Below are 8,166 nucleotides of genomic sequence, written 5' to 3'. Positions count from 1 at the left end.
TCAACAAACTAGTTGTTGTACATGAGTAATTACATAGGTCACATTTAAATGGCTTTTCACCAGAATGAGTCATTTTGTGTATTTTCATCGTATTGGATTGTATAGAAGAGTAATCACAATGGCCACATTTAAATGGCTTTTCACCAGAATGAATCATTTTGTGTTTTTTCATCGTACCGGATTGTATACAAGAGTAATCACACTGTTCACATTTAAATGGCCTTTCACCAGAATGAGACATTTTGTGTATTTTCAACAAACTAGTTGTTGTACATGAGTAATTACATAGGTCACATTTAGAGGGCAATTTATTTTCATTTACGAGATATACTTAGAGAGAAGAGTTATGGGTACGTAAAAAGTTAGTCACATGTAAATGGCTTTTCAGCAGAATGAGTCATTTTGTGTCTTTTCATCGTACGGGATTGTATACAAGAGTAATCACATTGGTCACATTGAAATGGCCTTTCACCAGAATGAGACATTTTGTGCATTTTCAACAAACTAGTTGTTGTACATGAGTAATTACATAGGTCACATTTAAATGGCTTTTCACCAGAATGAGTCATTTTGTGTATTTTCATCGTACCGGATTGTATACAAGAGTAATCACATTGGTCACATTGAAATGGCCTTTCACCAGAATGAGACATTTTGTGCATTTTCAACAAACTAGTTGTTGTACATGAGTAATTACATAGGTCACATTTAAATGGCTTTTCACCAGAATGAGTCATTTTGTGTATTTTCATCGTATTGGATTGTATAGAAGAGTAATCACAATGGCCACATTTAAATGGCTTTTCACCAGAATGAATCATTTTGTGTTTTTTCATCGTACCAGATTGTATACAAGAGTAATCACACTGGTCACATTTAAATGGCCTTTCACCAGAATGAGACATTTTGTGTATTTTCAACAAACTAGTTGTTGTACATGAGTAATTACATAGGTCACATTTAAATGGCTTTTCACCAGAATGAGACATTTTGTGTATTTTCATCGTACCGGATTGTATACAAGAGTAATCACATTGGTCACATTGAAATGGCCTTTCACCAGAATGAGACATTTTGTGCATTTTCAACAAACTAGTTGTTGTACATGAGTAATTACATAGGTCACATTTAAATGGCTTTTCAGCAGAATGAGTCATTTCGTGTCTTTTCATCGTACGGGATTGTATACAAGAGTAATCACATTGGTCACATTGAAATGGCCTTTCACCAGAATGAGACATTTTGTGTATTTTCAACAAACTAGTTGTTGTACATGAGTAATTACATAGGTCACATTTAAATGGCTTTTCACCAGAATGAGTCATTTTGTGTATTTTCATCGTACCGGATTGTATACAAGAGTAATCACATTGGTCACATTGAAATGGCCTTTCACCAGAATGAGACATTTTGTGCATTTTCAACAAACTAGTTGTTGTACATGAGTAATTACATAGGTCACATTTAAATGGTTTTTCACCAGAATGAGTCATTTTGTGTATTTTCATCGTATTGGATTGTATAGAAGAGTAATCACAATGGCCACATTTAAATGGCTTTTCACCAGAATGAATCATTTTGTGTTTTTTCATCGTACCGGATTGTATACAAGAGTAATCACATTGGTCACATTGAAATGGCCTTTCACCAGAATGAGACATTTTGTGCATTTTCAACATACTAGTTGTTGTACATGAGTAATTACATAGGTCACATTTAAATGGCTTTTCACCAGAATGAGTCATTTTGTGTATTTTCATCGTATTGGATTGTATAGAAGAGTAATCACAATGGCCACATTTAAATGGCTTTTCACCAGAATGAATCATTTTGTGCATTTTCAACAAATTAGTTGTTGTACATGAGTAATTACATATGTCACATTTAAATGGCTTTTCACCAGAATGAGTCATTTTGTGCTTTTTCATATCACCAGATCGCGCAGTTGAGTAATTACACTGATCACATTTAAATGGCTTTTCAGCAGAGAGCGCCATTTTGCGTAGTTTAGTGGAATAAGATCGCACGCTTAAGTGACTGGTGGATTTCAATCGTCCTACATATTTATTCTTTTTTTTCATTATTGCAATTTTATGAACGACTTTGTGAAGTTTTAATAAATATAAAGATGGAAAAAAATCAAAACAAATACTGCACACAAAATTTTCGTAATGAAACGATTTCTTCTCTATCTTTATAGCAGCTACTAATAATTCTGGATTTGTGACAGTGGACTGCATTTGATTACATTTATAAATGTGACTGATGCCGTCTGTTTTAGTAATCGTTTCAGAATATATTCCGAGTTCTTTCTTTATATCTTGTTCGTCAATCTGTATTTCATCATATGGCTCTTGTAATTTTGAAATGTTCCTCGACAATGCGAAACTAGCGGTGTCGGTCAATGCAGAAGTTGCAGCAATCAACTAAAATAACATGGAATAATACATTAAAGTACTATTATAACAAATGAATAGGCACGGAACTTAAATATATTATTTCAGACGATCGCTTATCGTTCACCACTAGATTAGCTTATTATGTCTAATAAATGTACGCACGAGACCTAAAGATGACAGGAATGTGTAACTCCGTTACAGGTAAACCATAACACTGTGAGGATACGTAATAAGCTAGTCTAAAATTCATTTTAATCAGAATTGCTTAATCTTAGTTAAACACATTCGTTGACGACCTCTATATATTTGAACAGCAGATTGGTAGGTAACCCTCCCTGAGATACCATAAATATAAGAAATTTTCCGTTAACAATGTATCGAGTGGGATTTACTCTTTAGCATTTCGATAAATTTATATCTTGAAGAAGTTATATTAAGTTTAGTGACTGACTTTCAGATGATAATATCGTTTCTGTTCTGACAGAACACACTAACTGTAGAATACTAGTTTTGAGTAATTTGACTTTGAAGTTTTTCAAATGTTTGAAATGGTCTATCATATGAGTTTGTTAAGTAATCGTAAAAAATATGACTTTAAAATAAAGACTTTATTTATTAAGAAGGTTAAAGTAATTTTTTTTTTTATGTTTATGTTCTTATTTATATTATAAAAATACGAATTAGTGTTTTTTGCCAGAACACATTTTGTCTTTTTCAGCAGTACTGATTACACAAAGTGTTTTCTGCCAGGACAAAAATGCAGAATATTTTGAAGCCAATGTCATAGTTTTAGGGAAAAATTTTAGTACGTAAAATTATTTAGGTATTTTTATAAAAAAATGAAATAGATACATACACCATGGTTATAATCTTATAGAGCGTAGAGATTATAGGTAGGTACATGTGTAAATAATGACAAGTAGAAGACATTAATAAAGGGAATTTCAGAATAACTATCATTGGTGGAAAAGTACCATAGTTATAGTCATCATCATCAATCTGAATCAATATACTTTTTATACCCTTTGTGGGGGCTATGGTGATTTACAAAGTTCAGTCAAATTTTCATCTGACAAATCGTCTCGATTCCTTGTCTTATAGTTAGAGTCTATAGTTGAATGTCTTCTTCCATTGAGTCGCCACCGATCAATGTATTTTGAATGATCGAGAAGTGTCAAATGTGGTCCGACGAGTTTGATGACCAAAAGTGCCGAAACTGTTTTGGCCTTCAACGAAGCTCTTATTGGGGTTAAAATTAGATTCATTTGGGAAAATTCGCGTTCACACTCACTTGAAGAAATGGTAATAGAATTCAATGCACATTTTGATATGATAGGTTTTCATGTGTTTTCATATGAGATGATTCGGGAAAATTAACTTGTAGATACTATGTAATCGCGAACAATGTTACATTAAAAATACCGTTAAAAAGGTGCCGAAACGCCGTTCCACCGAGTTAAATTACAAAAAAAGCCCTATAAGTATATAGGTATATATATATCTATTATAAAGTATTACATTTCCATAAAAATGCCTGTAATGTCCACGGATCTTCTGCTCTTCATCCATTTTTAATAACATTAGTTTGAAGTTAAGGATAGATGAACAAATGAAAATATCTCACTCTCATTAGAATAACTCACCTAAAAATCGATATTAATTATATTATTCGTGTATATTATTATATATTAATGTCATTCTTAAAAATAATGAACAAAATTTTGCATGAAGCTTGAAAGAGATTTTAGAAGAGATTCTGGCCATTTGGATGACTTCATCATGTACTAATTGTAGAAAATATGTTTGTACATAGATACAAAAGACATTCTTGACCAGAGATGCCAACCGTACTATAATTATAGTACAATACTATAATTTTAATTCTGCAAAGAATGTAAAATACTATAATTTTAAAATGTAAAATACTTTATAGCATAGAAAAAGATGGCAACACTGTTCTTGACTAAAAATTATGGGAATAAACCAACTATTACAATATATTATGGTTGCCTGGTTGGCGTCTGTTCATAATTTTAACTATGGATGCAACATCGAAAGTTATTTTCACGTACCCACACGTAGAAACTGTTGATTAATTGAATACAATAATAGAATAATTCAAAATACTAATACAAAAGAGCTGTTGGCACTCTCTATAATTAAATTTATAGAGTTAGTAATCATTAAAAATATTTTGCGGAATGACGAAACCATAGACTAAAATTGTCTCCGTGACAGCACATAAAGTGATGATAATGTATTTGAATAATAATAAGTAAAGCATTATCAAATTAGTAGTGTAGATTTAAAAAACGTCATAACTGCCATTTTTTATGATTTTCACCAAAATTGACGATTATATTAGTGTTGTTTGGAAAATCAACATAGAAAGATTCAAAGTTGTACAGCGTAAACCAATTATTAAAAGCATGGTCAATAGTTAAATGGTACTTAATATTTATGATATTAAGAATCCAACCAGTAAAAAACGTTAACGTACTGCTGAAAGTATGCGTGTGAATCAAAATGTGGATGAAAATCCATAATAATCAATTACATGTAATTCTTATTACCGACTTATCGCTGACTAATTAATTACCACAACTCGGTCACTGCTAAAGACACGCCTGGCGTGAAGCAATTAGCATGATAATTAAATGTGGTAATTAACTAGTCAGCAGTGAAAGTACTATCTAATGGCCACGCGCATGATGCGTCTTTAGCGGTGAAAGACTCAAGAAGCTCATTTAAATAAGCACAATTGTCGAATCTGTGGCAGTGAAAATGAAAATCCACAACATGCTTTTCTTGAAACACCTTTACATCTACGAACATTAACATTTGATGTGGTTTATGGTCTGAAGGTGTAATAGGATAGTATGTTTTTGAAAAGAGATGCAGTTACTGTCAATGGAGAACGCTACGGAATCATGCTTATTAATTTTTTCTTGCATGAATTAGTTGATTTTTATCTGGAAAACATATGGAACCAACAAGATGGTGCAACATGTTATACAGCTAATGAAACACTCAACATATTAAGAGAAAGGTGCAGTACATATATACATTTGTTATTGATAACCCTACTACGCAAACAACGGTAGTACAATTATTAATTAATTTGTAAGACGGTCTTTCATGCTTATTTATAAATACTAAACTTGATGAGATATAATGCATAATTAAAGACTCCGATACTATATATTCTATATAAAATTTATTTTTATACTACCTACATATCAAATAAAAATCTGTATTTAAAACCTCATAGATTTTGCAGGGCACACTTCTCAGGGGTATATTTAATATAGAATACCTACTCGTTGTGATTATTTGTCACGATGTTTCTATGTACCTATCTATGTTTCGCAAGTGAAATCAATGAAATATTCATGGTCAATAACAAAAATAATAACCATACAAGAGCTGTAAAACTATTATAATTGTATGTACTTAATATGATATCTAAATTCATAGAGTATGACGTTTAACCTGATTGCTTGGGTTGCATTCTGATTCCGAATATGGGCAACTGGGTTGAGGATCTTCATAGTCGAGTTGATGTATTTTATTTTCAACATACACATTGTTGCAGTCAATTACTCGCTGATAATCAGGCTCACATTTTACTGTGGATAGATCTGTTGAAGGAATCTGAAAAAAAAACAATACACATATCAAAATTATTAAGTTACAAAATTTACATTTTATGAGTACATATCATCTTATTTTAAAGACGTTTTGGGACATATTGTACTGTGTTATTTATTTATTTTTATTATTTTATCTTATTTTATTATTTTATCTTATCTTTATTTTATCGTCAGCAATGTTTTCATTCGCTTTAACACGTCATCATGTTGAGTAGAATCTTCAAATTTAAGGCCTTCCGCTCACGAGAATACTAAAAAAAGACGAGACTGAAACTAAAATTCCAGTCACTATCCAGCTAATGTATTTCAATGGCGGCTCCCTCACGGCAAAACTGGAATCTCTCAGTTTCAAAACGTTCGCTAGCAAACTGAAGAGACGCGACATGCTAGTATCCCGTTCTCTCAGTTTCCAGTTGCCCATAAAACAGTTGTGGCATTATCAGTAAATTCGATGAAAACCATATTTTCTTAAAAAAATTGTTACCACTGAACTGAAAAGCAATAAATAACAAGTCAAGTTGTCAAAAGTTAAGATGGGCGAAACGATTTTTAATTAAAAATTTTGGCAAAAGTTGAGAAATACTCCTGCCTGTGTAACATGTATTACAGCTTACAGCCTGCATGTATTACAGGCTGCCAGAATTTTCCCGTAAAGATATTACGGAAAAAAGCTTTAAAAAAGTAGGAAAGATGATGTGTTTGACAGTGTGAGGTTATGAGATTATTATTGCAAGTGGGTTTCAGTGGCGCCGTGTGCGAAGCATCAGACATTGATGGGTTTATGAGTTCAATCAGCAACGATTTCGTCGGATTTTAGTTTCTACATGAGCAAACAGCCTTAGTAGGCGAAAATCACCAAACAAGATAACCTACAATAATTTTATTTCAATCTAACCTCAGAAATGGCACCGACATCTTCAGAGTTCTCTTGCTTTATACAAGTGTAGGCATTCGGGTTGTTTGAATTAATTATAGGCACATCAAACAAATCCTGTCCTGCGTCGAATGCGAATTCATCTGGTTCACGTTTTATGTCCATTTTGCTTAGACACCTACGGGGCATGCCACTTAAATTGAGTAGGTTGTTCAAAGCAAATCTAAAAGTTACACCATCGGAATGGCAGTGTCACGAACATAGACTAACATACTTACTTTTAGTCACGAATAAAACTTATAATGGTATGACCAAGTGTAAATTTTCTATATATTATTATTATTATGTATCTGGGAATATGAGATATCAATTTATATTTTAATTTTTCGACACAACCTGGTTTGTGGGATATTGATTAATATTCAAAATTAAATGTTTATATTATTTATTATGGTTAATTTCGTGTTAATATTTTATATAATAATAAATATTCGTTTATTTATTTAATATTGCTCATAATATTTAATTATTTTTGAGATTTAAACAATAAGAAAACCTACTTATTAAATTTGTACTACCATGATAATGTTCGTACCTACCTACCTACTTATTTTAGGAATAAATCATGGAATATAATATCGAACACATGAATAATTAGAAAAATGTCACTTTAAGAGTATTACATTTATTATTAAATTATATTTTTTGAGGTCTAAACAATAAAAAAAACATATATTTAAATGTTGTATCATGCTAAATGAAAAGAGTTTTACCTACCATTAAAACTCTTATTATTCTTGGTGACTCTGAAGTCCCTTGAGATGTTGATCGTATTTTTTGCCTTGTGTTCTTCTGTGCTGGCCCCTTTTTACCCCCTTTTCTTCTCGATTATTCACCTCTCTGGTTGCTCGTCTTGTTTTACCGGCTGGCAGGACTGACGCTTGTATCGTAGCGTGCTTTGTCTTGGGTATTCAATTTGATATGTCTCAAGGAAACCAGGTAGGTGTTCTCTGGACTTCAGAGTCAACAAGAATAATAATGGTAGGTAAAACTCCTTTCATTATTCGCTATTGACTCTGAAGTCCCTTGAGATATCTGTTTGTTATCAGCTGTTAAAGCAAGATAGATCCTGCAAGATAAGGTGGATGAACCTAACATGAGAATTAGGTATAGCATCTCCTTGCTTTTAGGCTCAGTGCACCGGGCTGAACAGAGAGGTCAACATATTTTGTTCCCCCGC

The 8,166-nt window shown here is 32.2% G+C and overlaps 1 long non-coding RNA gene across 1 annotated transcript; it reads right to left on the bottom strand.

The window, feature by feature from the left end:
- Nucleotides 1–425: 425 nt before the first annotated feature.
- Nucleotides 426–7,212, bottom strand: LOC147079904 (uncharacterized). Its single transcript, XR_015070892.1, has 5 exons — nucleotides 6,948–7,212; nucleotides 5,892–6,053; nucleotides 1,390–2,426; nucleotides 674–1,221; nucleotides 426–504 (listed from the first exon to the last, which is right to left on the bottom strand). It is a non-coding gene; the product is annotated as an uncharacterized LOC147079904 (long non-coding RNA).
- Between the last annotated feature and the right edge of the window lie 954 nt (nucleotides 7,213–8,166).

This window comes from Rhyacophila brunnea, unplaced genomic scaffold, assembly GCF_057557595.1.
Source record: "Rhyacophila brunnea isolate RB1 unplaced genomic scaffold, BYU_Rbru_1.0 scaffold_1, whole genome shotgun sequence".
In the NCBI taxonomy this organism is placed as follows: domain Eukaryota; kingdom Metazoa; phylum Arthropoda; class Insecta; order Trichoptera; family Rhyacophilidae; genus Rhyacophila; species Rhyacophila brunnea.
The sequence above is the reverse complement of the archived record's forward strand: the minus strand, read 5'-3'. Positions and strand labels throughout refer to the sequence as shown.